Below are 18560 nucleotides of genomic sequence, written 5' to 3'. Positions count from 1 at the left end.
AGGCCACACCTATTCTAACAAGGCCACGCCTACTCTAACAAGGCCACACCTCCCAATGCTGCCACTTCCCATGAGCCAAGCATAGTCAAACCACCACAGATGGCAACCCATAGCAAGGGGCCTGGGCTGGAATGGGCTGCTGCATTGACAATCACATTTTGTCACAAGAGGTTAAACAAGGAAATTAAAACATTGGTGACTGGGCCTTATCTGGGACACCTTGTCACAGGGTCCTTAGGGCAGCTTTTGCAGCCAGGTCCCCTCCTGGACTCTGGCCAGGAATCTAGAGTGATAAGAGAACAAAGAAGTGGGCAGGCTGCACACAGTCAATTAAGTCACTGCAAGTAACACATTTATGACTTCATTTAGGACTGTGTGCCTTAGTTCAGATAATGGGATAACAGCATCTTCCATCTTTACATCCTTTACGGAGGTTAACAGACAAGCATGAAACATCTGAAGAAGCAGGATGGGAGTTGGGCTTTGGGGCCTGGGAACATGAACTCAGTTTTGATCCTGTCAGCAAGGTGGAACTCGTTCGTGAGGTGGCTGAGCTCAGGAAACTGCCTCCTAACTGGAGAGACACTGGTGGTGACACAAGCTCTGGAAAACTGTGGGGACAAAGAGGAAGTGGTTTCTAAGGCAGGGGTGTGAGATTTCAGGTCTCTAAGCAAGGGGGTGGCTCTGGACTGTGTGTTGTATCTGAACACACCAAGAGGAGGAGCCTGCTATAACCACTCTCTAGGGGGGGGGGGGGGGGGACTTAAGACTAGTCTTTGGTCAAGAGTCCCACCCTCAGCCCTCCCTAAGGCTCCCACCCCCATTCCCACCCCATTCCACCCCATCCCCCACCACTCCAGAGCCAGGAGGCCCTAGCATGGTAGGCCTACAGCCTGCCCTTATTTCTTCCTGATCGCGTAGTGCTTTCTCACAGAGTGAAACAAGATGGAAAGTTATGGGGCACTGTAAGCCTACAGTCGCCTTTTCCAAAGCTACATTAGGCAACTCAGTACTCTACCTTCTCCTTCCAGGATGCTCACTGGAGGAGAGCTTCCAGATCCAAGAGAAGTACCCTAGCCAGGCTTCTCACAGGTCAGAATCATCTGGAAATGTTATAAGCAGGGTCCCTATGCCTTCCCCAGCCAAATGAGACACGAATAATGAAGTCTGAGAGAAAACTGATAAAAGATGGTATCCAAGCTGTCTTAAGGTGACCGTGTAAGTACCTTACCTTTTTCTCACCTTCGACACTGCTCCAGAAAGTTCAGGTGACACATACACCTAGCTTTGCCTGTTTTCAGTCCCTTCTGCTGCGTCTCCCGGGTGATGAGGTCAGAAGAAATGTATATTTACATGGACACCGTACACTCTGTACTAATAATAGTTTAGTATGCCCATAAGCCCTTTCAGGGGAGTGTGTGTCCATTCACTCATTCGCTCAGTTAACTACTTTGGGTATAACACCAAAAGTTAGTTACCAAGAACATGTTGGTGCTTTCTTGCCGTTGGATAGTCTTCCTACTTAAGGAAGAGAAACCCTGAGACCATGCCAACCCAGACACAGCATGTGGGTGTCTCAGCAGCCCAGATATCTTTTGCAAGCAGGCAGGTAGGGTAGGAAGATGCTGTGTTTCCTGTGATTCCTGCTGAGCTAGGATGCTGCTGAGACTCTTTTGGAATCTGAAGCAATGGGTTGCCTTTTCCAGCTCTGTAGCAGATGTTGGTGTTGCTAGATAACAGCAGATGTCTGATACTGCCTGAAAAACAAACAAACAAACAAAAAAACCTTCCATGCAAAGCTGGGCAGGATTCTACTTCTTAGCCTACCAGTGTCTCTCCAGTTAGGAGGCAATTTCCTGAGCTCAGCCACCTCATGAACGACTTCCACCTTGCTGACAGGATCAAAACTGAGTTCATGTTCCCAGGCCCCAAAGCCCAACTCCCATCCTGCTTCTTCAGATGTTTCATGCTTGTCTGTTAACCTCGGTAAAGGATGTAAAGATGGAAGATGCTGTTATCCCATTATCTGAACTAAGGCACACAGTCCTAAATGAAGTCATAAATGTGTTACTTGCAGTGACTTAATTGACTGTGTGCGGCCTGCCCACTTCTTTGTTCTCTTATCACTCTAGATTCCTGGCCAGAGTCCAGGAGGGGACCTGGCTGCAAAAGCTGCCCTAAGGACCCTGTGACAAGGTGTCCCAGATAAGGCCCAGTCACCAATGTTTTAACTTCCTTGTTTAACCTCTTGTGACAAAATGTGATTGTCAATGCAGCAGCCCAGTCCAGCCCAGGCCCCTTGCTATGGGTTGCCATCTGTGGTGGTTTGAATATGCTTGGCTCATGGGAAGTGGCAGCATTGGGAGGTGTGGCCTTGTTGGAGTAGGTGTGGCCTTGTTGGAGGTAGTGTGTTACTGTGGGGATGGGCTTTAAAGCTTCCCCCTGTGGATCCTACAAATGAGTCCATTTACATATGGTGCCAGGTGCTAGCCTTTTGTTTTCCAAACTCATCCCTGAAACTTGTCTGAAGAGCAAAGAGAAGCCAAGGGCAGGAGGGCTGCTGGAAGGTACCAGGAGCTGGGATCCCATCCGTCAGCCTGCACCTGCTCTAGCACATGGTTTGCATTTTCACGAAGGGGAAGCCTTGTGCTCTGTGCAGGGGGGAAATCTTGTTATGCCTCCGAGTGCAGAGCTGTGTGCACAGAAGAGGATTGTGAGCTGAACTTCTTCATACTGTTGGCTCCATCTGTGCCCAGCTCCTTCTCATTTGGGAGGCTCTGAGGGAGACTAGATATGAGACCTAAGTCCTGAACATAACCCTGGCGCTACTGGTCATGGGGACAATGACGCAAATCAGCTAACACAGAATTCTCAGTAATTTAAAATTAATAAATAATCACGGGGAGCCTCGAGCTTAGTAGATGCCATTAAAGGAAGTGCTTTTTTTGCTGTGTCCCCTCCATCATGTTACCCAATAACGCAGCTTGCAGAAACTATGCTGGAGTGAATGTCCTTATGTGTACAAAACAGAATGATATCTGGGATGAAAATAGATACTTTCGTTATTGACTCATTGATGACTTTTTGAAGCATGCAAATTCTCTGGGTTCTGGGATTCGGCCAACATTGCTGAGGCTGTGAAAAAATGCTTTATCTGATTTTCTGCCTGATGTGGGGAAAAGATGGAAGGGTGGATAGGAAAGGGGGTTGGGAGGAGATGGGGAGACAGATGGAGAATGAGGGAGAGAATAGAAAGACTTGTGTTGGCACCAAGCATAGACCCAGGAGGGAGGCTACCTGGAACAAGCCACTGATTGCTTTACAGCGTAGGCTTGGCTCTTTCTAGACTTTTAGGTTTTTTTCTCATGCATTAAGAGCTCTATCTTTAAATGGAGCAGAAGAAATGTATAGTTCACATGGATGGTCTCATGCACTGTACTAATAATAGTTTAATATGTCCGTAAGCTCTTTCAGGGGACTTTGTTCATTCAACAAATATTAGCAGCCATGAATATTGAACAGATATTAAGCCCACTAAAGATACATGTTGAGCATAATTTCAGGAAAAAAAAATCACATACCACTTTTGATCATCTAGGGCTCTCAAGATCATTAGAGTATTCAAATACAGCCTGGTCTCGTCACCTGGTGGGATTTTTGTAGGAGAAATACAAATGCAAATTAGTTATCTAGTAATGGTCAAGGGCACTGGAATATCAGTGTCATTTTCGATCTGATATCAGCTATATTGCTTAACATCTCAAAAGCTTTGAACCATTTCTTCTGCTTGTGTGTGTGTGTCTGTCTGTCTGTCTGTCTGTCTGTCTCTGTGTGTGTGCATACGTGTGTGCATATATCTGTGTTATATGCAGGATCTTTCCTTAAATTCTCTCCATAATTACTTTTTGAGACAGAATCTCCCAATGAGCCTCAAGCTCATTGACTCAGCTAGTCTGGTAGGCCAATGAGCTTCAGGGATCCATTTTGGTAGCACTGGGGTTACAGGGGTTTGCTACCATGCCTGGCCTTTCAGTGCACACTCAGATTCATTACCCACTGGGCTATTTCTCCAGCCCCAACTTCTCTTCTTCCATCCCCAACTCCCTCCTCTTCTTTCTTCTTCTCCTCTCATCTTCCTCCTATTCTTCTTCCTCCTCTTCCTCCTCCTCTTCTTCCTTCTCCCCCTCTTCACTATGAAGCCCTGGCTGGCCTAGAACTTGCTGTGTAGACCAGACCTCAAACTCATAGAGATCCACCTGCTTTCACCTTCCAAGTGCTGGGATTAAAGGTGTAGACCAACCCATCTGGCAACATTTACCTCTTTACGCCCCAGTTTCTTCATCTGCAAGACTGGTACGAACAATGTCGAGGGCACACGGTTTTTCTGAGAGTACATAAGATAAATCCACTCAAACTGCTTCCCAGCAGCTCATAATAAGCATACAATAGCTAATTCTTATAATCGTCTTGAAAACACTTTCAATTCTGAAATGTGACTTTAGCCCACTTCTTTTTTTTTTTTTCCATCCAGAGTTTAAATAGAAGTGTTCCATGGAAGAAAGAGACAAGAGCATGAAGCCATGTAAGCTTTCAGAGGAGCCCTGTTTGGCACCTCGTGCCTGAATCTCCTTGACAATTACTTCTCACTGTTTCATGCCAAGGAGCCATGAAGCACATAAATATGCAAAACCCAAGCTTCCAGATGTTGGTAGCTGATTTTCTCCTTAGTTGATTAGGCTCAGGTATAAATTAACAAGCAACGAGATTAACTTGTAATTGTCTCTGACATCCCACAGTCCCAGCGTTGCCACTATTCCCTCCCAAGTCTGGGACCTCCGACAAGCACATAATCAGCTCATCCTCCAGGGAACAGATGTTGGTTTGTTTTTAATATATAAGAAAATAAGGGCCAGGGGGTGGTGGCACATACCTTTAATCCCAGCACTTGGGAGGCAGAGACAGGTAGATTTCTGAGTTCGAGGCCAGCCTGGTCTACACAGTGAGTTCCAGGACAGCCAGGGCTATACAAAGAAACCCTGTCTTGAAAAAAACAAAAACTAAAACAAAAACAAAAAAACCAAACAAAAAAAGAAAATAAGATTTGCCTGGAAGGTAGTAAGAACGACTCAGGATGATCAATGTATTCGAATAGGCATGAGAGCCATCACCACAAATAAATCAGAAAACATATGAGGCAGGTTGTGTCAATGACAGGCACCTTTGCAGCTGGAAAGATGGCATGCTTGATGCATAAGCGTGAGGACCTGAGTTCAAATCCCCAGGAGCTTTCTTTCGAGCCAGCTTAGCCAAAACAATGGAGTCTCAAAGAAATGAGTCAGGGACAGAGGACACCTGGCATCCTCACACACACATACACATATACCATAAACATACATACACACATACCACAAACACATACATACACACACACAAACACCACAAACACACACACACAGAGAGAGAGAGAGAGAGAGAGAGAGAGAGAGAGAGAAAGCACCTTTGCCAGTACTTTAACTAACACAAGTCCTAAATCATTCTTACAGGAATAAATCACCTCCCTTTAAATTATTAACTAAAAATTGCTTTTCCCATAAACTTTCCCAGAAAGAACCTCTTCCCTGATCTTCCTGGAGATATTTTAACAGTGACTAGTTTCGGGTGTCCTTGAGACGTGAGTGCATCTTCCCTAACGATACATTCTTGTGTGGCTACTCTGCTTCCGTGCACAGTTTTGGAAGCTTTCTCTTCATCTGTATCTCTCGGCTCCCCAGGCATCTTTACAGAGTAAGTCGATAACAAGACAAAGAAGATATTTCACAGAAGATTCCCCGAAACATTTTCCCGTTCTCCAAACAGATTGCTTTATGAGCACACTTTACCCTCGCACATAAAACAGCAAGACAAATTTCCCTTCAGAAGAAAATAGGTTGCCTGCATCTTTAACTTTTGCTTTTCAATTAGAGTAAGCAATAGCATTTCTCCAAAATGCAAGACAAACGACCCAGCATGGTGCTTATTCCGTTTTGATCATTAGCTAACAACAGAGATATAAATGATCAGCCATGCAACGTGAACTAACTCCTACCTGTAACGAGTCCTGGACTAGGGTTAGTGGCAGAGGGCAGGAAGACCCATCTCTGCCCTGTAACCTTATAGCTGGGAATGGAGGAGGGAGAGTAGATGCCACCTGAGCCAGTCTTGGAGAAGGCAGAGACCTGACTTGACCTTCCAAGGAGTAGAGCATCCTCATCAAAGAGTCAAAGGTACAAATCTGTATGAATGGGCTCGGGAATGAGGCCAGTGCACCTAGCAAGAGCGCAAATTTCCTGTCTTGGGCAAAAGCGTGGCTGGTAAAGAGTAAATTATTTTGTTTCTCTTGGGTGAGGGGTGGGGGGGGGGGGGGGGAGAGAAGGGGGGCGGGGCAGGGGGCGGGGCGGCTTGGCCGGAAGAGTCAGATCCTTCCAAAAGTTACCCCTGCTCCTTCAGAATGTGAGCAGTAGAAACAAAAGGGAAAGAGCATGCGACCCAAAGTTTGCTCTTCAGGTAACTGTGTGGCCTCCAGCAACTGACTTTGCCATTTTTTGCTTGGTTTCTGACCTATAAAATAAAGACAAAAGATTCCAGATACCAACTCCAGGAGGTGTCTGTGAGGGTTTAATGCAATGATGCTTGTAATGACTTTCCTTGGCAGGGTTGTGGAATCAAACTCAGAGACTCATACATGCTATGAAAGCTCTCTACTGCTAAACAGCATCCCAGGCCGTGACTTTAGATAAACGCATGCCAGATAGATGCTCTGTGTTCAAGCAATGCTTATTGCTATTTAAAATGGAAACATTAACTTTCCTGATAGTTTAGAATTATAATAGTCTCTCTCTCTCTCTCTCTCATTCTCTCTCTCTCTCTCTCTCTCTCTCACACACACACACACACACACACACACACACGTATATTATTTACTTCCCCAATTTCTTCATTTTCTTTTAAAATAAGTTATTTCATCTATACCCTTGTTTGCCTAAGCTATCATGGAAGCTCAAAAGCTCATGATAGCTGTCGTTTCCAGCCCAGTGAAGGGAGTGTATGTCTCTTGCCTATACTCAGCCCCACTGCTATTTTACTCTGTTATCTGCTAAGAGCAGAGATTATCCTTCCATTTTGTGTAATCTTGTGTCATACAGAAATTTTGGATGAGAAAAATTCACTTAGCCAGGCATTGGCAGCACACATCTTTAATCTCAGCACTGGGGCAGCAGAGGCAGGCAGATCTCTGAGTCTGAGGCCAGCCTGGACTACAGAGTGAGTTCCAGGGCAGCCAATGCCAAAATAGAGAAACCTGTGTCTCAAAAAACCAAACCAAAACCAACCAAACAAAACCTTGACTTGAGTCTCTCTTTTGCCTTGCCCCATAAGTACACTGCTTCCTTGGTTTGTGCCTGCTTCAGAAAGTGAACATTTCCTTTGTTTGTTTGCTTGCTTCCTTACTTGCTTGCTTGCTTGCTTGCTTGCTTGCTGGCCCTGACTGGTCTGGACCTCACAGAGATACTCCTGCCTCTGCCTCTGCCTCTCAAGCTGGCTCCTCTTGCTGAAGCACACTCAGTGTAACTGAGCAGTGCATAATGGTCAAAACAGGAGATTTAGCATGCTCTACTAATATGTGCAATTAAAGTGATAATCAAAACTATGACTTTTAAAAGGAGGCAACATCACCCACTCCATCCTCAGACTCATCCTGTGTTCCATCCTGTGGGCAATCAGGTCTTGATATTACACCTTTCTGTCACACCCTCTACGTTCCAAGAGCAGGAGTGTTGTGCGGATGCCAATGCTTGCTCTTGTGCCTTTACGCCGCCCCCCACCCCAACTAGAATCCTCCTTATCCTATTCCTCTCTAGCTAAGAGCTTTATCTCATCCCTTTATATGCAGCTTTAAGTCCTCCTTAAACTGGCTGTTCTCCAAGCAAATAGGCTCTCTTCCTCTTCCTGAGATAAAACCCATGCCTACCCAAAGGACCATTAGCATATCTTCCATGCGGCTCCGCAAATGAAAATGTGATTGTTTACCTTGCATAGCCTGTCTTCCTTTCATCCAATTCTATCCTCAAGTCCTAATAGAACCCTCCTACCTGAGTCTCCAAGTCCTCACTGTGCTATTATTACAGTGATAATATGGCACTAGCTACTATTTATTGGGACATTTGGACGATTTTATGTCGGTAGCTGAAATAAACACTTCACAGACACCCACTTTCGGAATATTAATGAGCCCTGTGTGAGAGAGGCGCTGTTATTGTTCTCTCACTGAACAAATGAAAGGACTGGTGTTTCAAGGTCATGTCATTTACTTAAGATCATGGAGCCTCAGGTCTTACAACAAGAATTAAACTTCTTCTTAAAACAGAAATCTGTACTATTAGTGCATAGAATCTAGCATCTTGTCTGAAGAGGCTACAGAGCAAGTCTGAATTCTCCTATGTGATAATTAATTATAATCCTCAATCGCCCCCCCCCACCCCCAATCACCTGGCCATGCAGTAATTCAGCACACTCTTTATGAGTCTTAACTTTCAGCTCAGCTCTGCAATCTGTACTGGCCAATAGAATGTGGGCAAAAGTGATAGGTTTATATCTTACAATCATTTTTCGGGGGTACCATAACAAATTAATATAGAATTTGTTGCTTAAAACAACACACACAGAGCCACACCCACCTCACCCCCCTCTCAGAGTCCTGGAGGTCCAAACCCAGGCATCCTTCTGTTGGGTTCAGGGAATCTGGTCCAGAATCTGGTTCTTCCCTCTTTGTGGTGGTTATCAGCAGTCCTTGGCAGTTTTGGGTTATGTCAACAAATCTCCACACTCTGCCTTCACTAACATGATATTCTTCCTGGCCATCTGTGCCCAAGTCTCTTTCCTTTTGTGAGGACGCCAGACATTGGATGAGGGCCCACACTCATCCATTATGACGTCACCCTAATGGGATTACATCTTAAAAGACTGCATTTCCAAAAGAGGTCACATTCACTGGTAAAATGCGGGCAGGGACTCAGACTTCAATGTATCTTTCTAGAGGATGATCCTACCCACAATGGCTCTTAGTCCTTGCCCCTTGGCCTCGTACAATTATCTCCAGGAAGAGTTACCCTGGGGACTTTGCTATCCTTTAGCTCTGGCTCAAGAACCAACAGACTGACTGAGCAGCAGTCTCCTTCCACCCTCACTCCTACCACCTCCGCTGGGCCTGATCTGAAAGCACCCACAGGCACTGGACCAAGTCAGCCTGTTCACACCATCTGATCCACGGGCCACAAGGACACAGGATTGCTCTGCCACTCACCCTTTAGAGGTAGTTTACTAAGCAGCCTGTCTCCGAAGTATCCTCTTAATGCAATTAGTTATTTCAAAACTAAAATCACTTAGAACAAGAACTAAACTCCTTCTTAAAACGGAATCTGTACTATGTGTGTGTAGAGTCTAGCATCCTGTCTGAAGAAGCCACAGAATGCAAATCTGAGTCCTCCTATGTGGCAGCCAAATTATGATCCCCAACTTTCCTCCCCCCAGCCCCCTCCATCACCTGGCCATGCTTCGACTCAGCACACTCTTTATGAGCCCCAGCTCTCCATTCTGCTTGGTAATTGAAAACCACAACGTGAGGGAAATGTCTTTCACAAAGGCAACAAAAGCCATAAAATAAATAAATACCTCCTTAAATTGCCCTTCGGTATATCTTAATCATGTGACTGTAAACTTTATGTTACAGAAGACATTTTTTTCTTTGTGCAGGTATATAAGTGTGTGTGTGTGTGTGTGTGTGTGTGTGTGTGTGTGTGTTCAGGTTAGTATATGTGTGCTCACATCAATATGGAGCTTGAAGCTTCCTTGATGAGAGCGCTCCACCCCACCTTTGGAGACAAGTGCCTCTCACTGACACCACTGCTTACCAGTTGACTAAGCTGGCCAAGCAGAGGGCTTGGTGGCTCTGCCTGACTGCTTCCTATGCTAGAGTCACAGCCATGCACAAGCACAGCTGACTGTCTTGCCTGGGTCCTGAGGATCCCAACTCAGGCCTCATGCTTTTTCAGTAGGTGCTGCATTGATGGAGCCGTCTCACCAGCCCCCGGAGACAATGCTTTAGTTAAAAAAAAAAAAAAAGACCCTTTTAGAGGTCCCTTAAAGAAACATTAGAAAGGCTGGGACAATAGCTCAATTAGTAAGATGCTTACCCAGCAAGCATGAAGACCTGCATTCTGATCCCCAGTGCATATGTACAAAGGGAATCATGGCAGGCACCCACCTGTCATCCTGATGCAAGGAGACAGGAGAGTCCTGGACAGTGCTGGCCAGCCAGTTTAGGTGAATTGGTGAACTCCAATTTCACTGAGCTCCAGTTTCAATAAGAAACTCTCAGTAGAGGTGGTGGTGCACACCGCTAATCCCAGCACTCAGGAGGCTCTGTGAGTTCAAGGCAAGCCTGCTCTACAAAGTGAATTTGAAGCTATCCAGGGCTACATAGGTCTTGGATGGGGAAGAGCTGTTTTCAAAAATAAGGTGGAGGCTTTGGCTCAGTAATAGTGTGTTCTGCTCTTCCAGAGGGCCTGACATTGCATCCCAGTGCAGTCTAGACAGCTCACAACTTTGCCTGTAACTCCAGCTCCAAGAGATTCAATGCCCCTTTACAGTCTTCATAGATAACTGCACTCATGTGTACATAACTACACAACACACATGCACACACACATACACACACATACACATATACAAACATAAACACATACACACACACATATACACATACACACACATGCACACACATACATACATATATACACACATGCACACACATATACACATATACACACATATACACATACACACATACATACATACATACATACACATATACACACATACACACACATATACACATACACAAACATACACACAAACATACATATACACATACACACATGCACACACATATACACATATACACATACACACATACACACATACATACATACACATATACACACACATATACACATACACAAACATACACACACACATACATACACACATACACACACATACACACATACACACACATATACACATACACACACACACTTAAAAGTAATGAAAATCTAAAAAAAAGAACAAAACCAAACCAAAATAAGCAAAGCTGGAGAAATGACTCAGTCATTAAGAGCACTAGCTTCCTTTCCAGAAGACCTGGGTTTGATTCCCAACACCGACATGGCAGCTCACAACCATTTGAAACTCCAGTTCTAAGGGATCTGGCCACATCTTCTGAGCCCTCCAGATACCAGGCACACAAGGAAAAACTCCCATGACCATTTAAAAAAAAAAGACAAATGAGGATGAGAAGGAAAAACTGAGTATCAACTTCTGACCTCCACACACACTTCCACCCATGTACGTATACATATGTGCTCACACACACACCACACACACACACACACCCCAAATAAAGATAAATTAATTTAAAAAGATCAACAGGAGCAATGCTATTGGGGGAGAAAGAAAAGACTCAGGGGACAAAGGAGGAGCTAGAACTGTAAAACAAAATGTCCCTATCCTCAATATGCTAGTGTGTCCTTTGAGTCTAAGACTCTACCTAGGCAGATAGGATAAAGAATACCCCATCATTCCATCACAACTTCTTAGACATTTACTTTTGTGACCCCCCCCCACAGAGGCGTTTCAGAAAAACACCAGTGGGTGCATGGAAGCCATCTCATGAAGAACTGAGACAGATAAGAGAGCTTGAGCTTTTCCTCCATCAGCCCTGGATTCAGGCAGCACAGGATAACGACTCCTCACTCAGCCCTCACACAACCTTTCCTGTCCTGTGTCTTCCCAGCCCTGCCTCTGCTCCTGTGTCTCCCAGAAGGGTCTTTCCTGTTGATAACGGGAGTCGATGTCTCTCTGGGGCTCTGTTTTCCCAGTGGTCATCCCCCTGGCTACATCAAACCTCAGCTGGTCTGGAAAATCTTCGTGCTGTAGGGAGCTCATGGGATCCTGAGAACAGAGGCATGGAATGAAGCCTGCGGATGTACACCACTGTGGGGAAACTATGAGAGCCAAAATAATCGTATGTAGAAAATGAGGACATTTATTGATTTACTATGTGTACACATATGTGCGTGTGCTCTTTCATGTGTGCCATAGTGGGCATGTGGAAGTCAGAGGATAACTTGTGGGAATTGGTTTTCCCCTTGCTCTGTGTACGTCCTATGGATCAACCTCAGGTCCATCAGGCTTAGCAGCAAGCACCTTTACCCACTGAGCCATCTCTTCAGACCCTGAATCTAATTCTTCCCCCCCCCGCCCCCCCCAGTTAGGACCAATTTTTGATCTTGGACATGTGGCCATCTACTGAAATGTGCTCAAATTATCATCACTTACAGAACCGTAGAAAAGTGAAAATGAGCAAAAATTGTTCGATGTTGGAAGAAGGAGAGTCAGTTGAGAAAACCAACAACTTCTCCCAACAGCTAAAAGTAGCCAATAGCTTCTTGATGGGATGGGACTTTGTGCCCAACTTCCTGTGAATCTGTGTGTGTGTGTGTGTGTGAGAGAGAGAGAGAGAGAGGGAGAGAGAGAGAGAGAGAGAAAGAGAGAGAGAGAGAGAGAGAGCTATGGAGATTGAGCTGGCCTTGAATGAATTCAGTCTTGGTGTTTTGTTTTATCTCTGATTTGCAATCTGTAAAAACCTGTAGGAGAAGCATAAAGGTGTCACAGCTATGTCATAGCCAGGTACAGTGACACATCCTTGTAGTCTCAGCTACCCCAGGGGCTGAGACAAGAGGATCGTTTGATCTCCAAAGTTCAAGACAAACCTAGGCAACAAAGCAAGACTCCTGGACACACAAACACTCAAGGGCACACATTTGAACATGTCCACGTACGAACACACGTGCGCGCGCGCACACACACACACACACATTCTCTCTCTCTCTCGCTCTCTCTCTCTCTCTCTCTCTCTCTCTCTCTCTCTCTCNCTCTCTCTCTCTCTCTCTCTCTCTCTCTCTCTCTCTCTCTCTCTCTCTGTTGTACTGTATAGTGGTGAAGTCTGAATCACCTGAGCTAACTTTACATGACTCTGCAATCCCGGGTGACTATTGATGAGATGTTTTTCAGAACTGAGCATTTTTAATGCAGTAACAAAACTGCTCAGGCATTCATGTTAAGGGACCAATTACCTACTTTGAAAAGGACGCATCTACTTAATATTCGGCTGGCCCACAGCTATATGTAAACCATTTTAGGACGATTTGTTGCCTTGAAGAGTAGCTAGAAAAGTCACTATGTCAAGCATCCTCTTCCTCATCTCTGGGAGACATATGCCTAATTAATGTAGTCTGTGTAGATGCATTGCTGACTAGGTAAGAAGGTGTTACCTAACACCACCCAGGGATGGAGGAATGTCAACAAAGTGAGATAGACATGACTCTATGAGTCTAGATCACTTACTGAACCTCTCTAAGCATCAGTGGCTCAACCTTATGCTGAGACAGTAGTTGTACCAGGCCACTTTACAGGATGGTAAAGACAACCAGTTGAAGCTAGTGTATGTACAAGCAGTACTAACTGTGCCCAGCACCGCAATGAATATATCTAGAATAATGAAGATGGACAAAAATTACTTATTGTCTCAAATAAAATGACAGAGTGCTTAAAAACCCATAAAAATATAAGGCAGAAGTCATGGAAAAAAACAGACAAAGTTGAAATGAACAGGAGTGTAGCCATCTGAGAGGATCCCCTCAGATTAAACAGATTGAGTTTCAGAGATGTAAGTGACTAGTCATAGGATACTCAAGGATATATGTCTAGTAGAAATGTATATTATTATTAATAATAAACTCTAATTTTTAAGCCGATTTCTTCAGATAAGACTTAATATGGAGTGATTTATCTTCTAATTCTGCTTAACACTATGGATCAGAAGGTAAGCAAACTTGGTGTATGGTGTTGCCACATAATGGAATTCAAGAAAAATCTGAGGTAAATTCAATTTAGCCAAGTTCATTTGAGTGAGAGAGAGTTTATAGAGATGGAACATTCAGAGCTAGAACCCAGTCACATGCACAGATTGAGCTTATGGTAGGAGAACAGGAAGAATCATACAGAAAGCATCTGATTGGCTGGGGTCAGTAATTCACCTTGTATGAGCACAGTGTCATTAGGTACTTGCCTTATAGGAACATGGTCTGATCAGTCAGTCGTCTCTGATTGGCCAGAGCCCAACTGCTGAGACTGGGAATGTATAACAACCTTAGTTTGCCTACTAAGTTAGGTTGTCATTCATTACATGAAGGAAGCAGCTTTAGCCCAAATTGTATCATCAGTACAAAAAAAGGAATCTACTTAACATGAGCCAGTGCCTTTGGGGGAACTTATTTAACCTCTCTTTGTCTTGTTTCTTCATCTGTTATATGAAGGTAATAATAGCGACAAATTTCAAAGAATTGTTATAATGGTTAAAGGAACGACGAAGACGCTTAGAACAGAGTTGTGACAGTTAATTTAGGGTGTCAACTTGATTGGATTCATAAAAGCCTAGGGCACTGATGAGACACACCTTTGAATTTGAGAGAGCATTCCAAGAGAAGATTAACTAACCAGGAAGGATTCACCCTGCATGTGGGCAGCAGCATCCCATGGGCCTGGAGTCTTGCATCGTTGAATTAAATGGTGAAAAGGAGAAAGCCAGTGGAAAGCCAGCCTTCCTCTCCATCTGCTCCTGGTCAGCTGAGATGGGAGCCTGCAGCTGCCACATGTCCTTGTCACCTACTGCGGTGCCATTGCATCCCAATTGGACTGTATCCCCTCAGACAGCAAGCCAAAACATACCTGTCCTCCCACAACCGGCTTTCTGTCAAGTATTTAGTCACAACTAGAGCAGTAATTAATCTAAGGGTCTAGTGTATGACAAGATCTCAGTGAGTGACTATAGGGGTGTCACCCTGTTTATAAGGGAGGTGTCTAGGGCAGAGATGAGTTGGGGAAAACAAGGCACATTAAGATAAAGGGGCATCATCCAAGGCAGTTAGTGTTTCTCTCTTTACAGATCAAACATGAGCTGCTATCTTCAGAGCACTTCTTCCTGTTCACCGAGGTGTCAGCTCACATCCTGAGCTCTTAAAATACATTTGAATGCTGAGGTAGAGAAGAACTTCAGCAGGACTCTTGGCAACTCAAAGGCAACAGCAACGTACTCCGGGCTTAACTTAGGTAGTCAGCGAGGCAGCCCCTGTCTTGAGATAAACATATCGACCACACTCATTGTTAATTCATTAGCCTACTCTGCCCAGCTGGACCTGGCTTGAAGGGTGACAAGCAAAGCTTCAGGTGGGGGGAGAGTGGGCTGTTTGCTTTGTGTAATCACAGAGGTCTCCAACCTCAGCAGAGTATGACAGCCACAGCTGACTTTGAAGACTAGTTAGGGTCACTCAAGCGACAATGGTCCCAGCCTTACTTGGTAGAAAAGGCAAGACCATACAATGGGAGAACTGGGCTGTAGCTAATCAATGCAATCGACCCAGCTAAAGAAATAACATGTCCAGCACAATCAATGTGGTCAGCACAGGACAGAGCAGTGTCCACAGGGACAAGGGAGTCATGTGCACCCAGATCTGTGCTTGAACAGTGGCCTAGCTGCAGAATTGGAGAGCATTGATCCCTCCAGGTGCTGCCCTTTGGTGGGGAATGAAGCATCGCCTTCATTTAACATTGCAGTCAGGCAGACAGCCAGCTGCCTCTGCTTGCTCTAATTCCAGCGCACCCGGCTGTCTTCTGATGATAATTTGACTTCCCACCTAGATTTCTCCATAGGGAGAGAGTGTGCTCCGAGCAGAATGTGTGTCTGATCTCTGGGCCGATTTTGCTTGTCGATATAAATTAATAAAATGGCATTTTGATTTACACATCCCTCTCTGGCGAACTTGGTTAGCATGACTGGGGGCCCGATAAACTGATCTTACCTCGGTGTGCTGACAAAACCAATTTTCTCTGTTTCTGAACCTGAAAAACTCGGGGCCAGACACTGGGCTGTAGTTAAATCACCAAAGTAAATTCAGTTTTGAAGCATCTGGCAGCCAGGCAGCCTGCCCTCTATTTCCTCTCAAACATCCCTCTCCTGGCCTCTATTTTTCAAGGGCAACATCACGTTCAAAGCCCACTCAAATGACTGATCCTGTGGAAACAGACTTGGGAAATGGGGAACTTACATGGATCCAAAGCTATTCAACCATTGTTTTGGCATTAGTAAAGGTACCTAATCAAAACAGAATTGTAAGAAGCATGTGATTTCAATGCTTTACACACGTCCTCTATCCATTTGCTATGACACACTATCATAGACTGAGTAAATTATCATCAGCAGAAACATTTAGCTTGCAGTTGTAGAGTCTGGAAGTCTGCAGTGGAGGGCTGCATTTGCTCTATCATAGTGGGGAGAGAGGGAGAGAGAGAGAGAGAATCCATTCATGAGGACAGTCTTCATGGCTGCTTTGACTCTTCAAAGTCCTACTTCTTAATATGAGAATTAAGTTCTCAACACATAAACTTTGAAAGGAGACATTCAAGTTAGAGCATCCTCTATCCAGAAACTTGAAGTTAGTATTCATCTATAACTAGAGCTTTCCTACACTTCACTAGACAGTTTAAACTAGGTTATACAATCATTAGACTCAATGGTACTGGCTGGGTGGCCTCTGTATCCAAGGTCCTCCTAGATGTCCAAAGAGTCCTCTGAGGAGATCGTATGGGTCTTCTCCTCTGGTCTTTAAAAATACATGTTAACTTCCTGATGGTGGCTTTCAAACGACTCTGGCCTCTGCCATCACACGGTTGTTTCTGGTGTTGAAGGATTCATGGATCTTTCTCCCAAAGAATTTCCACAGTTATTCTTTGGTACCAAAAAGCATGAGGTTCTCTCAAGACCTCTGTGATGGTTAATCTCAACTGTCAGCTTTATGAGATTTAGAATAATTATGAAAACAGACATTCACAGAGTAAATTAACAGAGGTGAGAGTGCGCACCCTAAAATGTAGGCAGTACCAATTCCATGGGCTGAGGTCCTGGACTGAAGAGAGAGAGGGATGATTAGAGAGAGGGATGATTAAGTATAAATATTCACCACTTTCTGCTTCCTAACTGTGCCAATGTGACCATCTGCTCCCTGTTCTGACTGTCAGAGCTTTCTGGCTATGGTGAACTTTATCCCCTAGAACTGCAAGCCAAAATAAATCTTTCCTCCCTTGAGTTGCTTCTATCATGTATTCTGTTGCAACAAGACAAATAAATAGCACATCATATTTGCTGTCCTAGAACCACATATTTATATTACAGAACAGAGATGTATTGTAGTGACATTATCCTCCCAAGCCTGTATGATCCTGCCTATGTCCAGAACATTACAAAATTCCTCAAGGAGAAAGCTCTTTCATTTTGGGCGTTAGCCCCTCTCTGAAAGGGGTGGGAGGAATCAACCCTAGGACTTAGGAACATATTCTTGAGGTTCTCACTGTCTCCTGTGCCTGCCTCTCATCTCGAGTAGGCTAAATCATTCAAAGACTATGCTGATCATTCATATAAATATATGCCTGCATGTGGATATAGTATATATGCCTGCATGTGGATATAGTATATATGCCTACATGTGGATATGGTATATATGCCTGCATGTGGATATGGTATATATGCCTACATGTGGATATGGTATATATGCCTGCATGTGGATATGGTATATATGCCTGCATGTGGATATAGTATATATGCCTGCATGTGGATATGGTATATATGCCTGCATGTGGATATGGTTTGCAGCACCTCAACTCAGATTCAAGGTGCAAACCCTCGGGTTACACAGTCCTAGCTGGAGTCACAGCTAGGGTGATGACAGACAGAAAAGGGAGACTGCCCCTAGAAGTTTGGACCATGGTAGTAGCAGAATTTATCCATAACCAGCTGTAACACAGTCATATGTTTTGAGGTTTTGGTTTGGTTTGGTTTGGTTGGTTTTGTATTATGTCAAGATGTAAATGACACTTCTGTTGGCAGCAACCATCCAGTTAGAAACCAGAGCTGAATATGGAGAAAGAATCAGTTTCTCTAAAAGCTTACTAAAGGGTTCATGATATGGCTCAACAGGTAAATGGACTTGTGGGCAAGTTGGACCACCTGAGACCAGACTTGGGTCAATCCCCAAGCCCCTCAAACATTGGAAAAAGAGGTCCTGCAAGTTGTCTTCTGACCCATACATAAAAACACCATGTTATGTGCACATAGGTGCATGCGAGTGTGCACATGCACACACACATACACACATCATTAAATAAATAAATAAATCTACAAAATTTAAAGAACTCCTCTAAAAGCAAAAGGAGGCTTGTTAGTTTAAGAAGCCCGGAAGCGCAGTCATGCGGGACCTGAGACTGCTCTGGTTGGGGAGGCAGAAATCCGGCCTACGTAGGGCCACAAGCCTCTTCCGGTCAGAAAAGCACCAGGGTAGCTAGGGCGCAGGGTC

At 44.5% G+C, this 18560-nt stretch overlaps 1 long non-coding RNA gene across 1 annotated transcript; it reads right to left on the bottom strand.

Moving 5' to 3' along the window:
- Positions 1-1333: 1333 nt before the first annotated feature.
- LOC110300945 lies at positions 1334-8852 on the bottom strand. The gene is made up of 3 exons (XR_002378649.2): positions 8712-8852; positions 3582-3645; positions 1334-1757 (listed from the first exon to the last, which is right to left on the bottom strand). It is a non-coding gene; the product is annotated as an uncharacterized LOC110300945 (long non-coding RNA).
- Between the last annotated feature and the right edge of the window lie 9708 nt (positions 8853-18560).

The sequence above is a fragment of the Mus caroli genome, chromosome 8 (genome assembly GCF_900094665.2).
Source record: "Mus caroli chromosome 8, CAROLI_EIJ_v1.1, whole genome shotgun sequence".
Classification (NCBI taxonomy): domain Eukaryota; kingdom Metazoa; phylum Chordata; class Mammalia; order Rodentia; family Muridae; genus Mus; species Mus caroli.
This window is presented reverse-complemented; position numbering and strand designations above follow the sequence as displayed.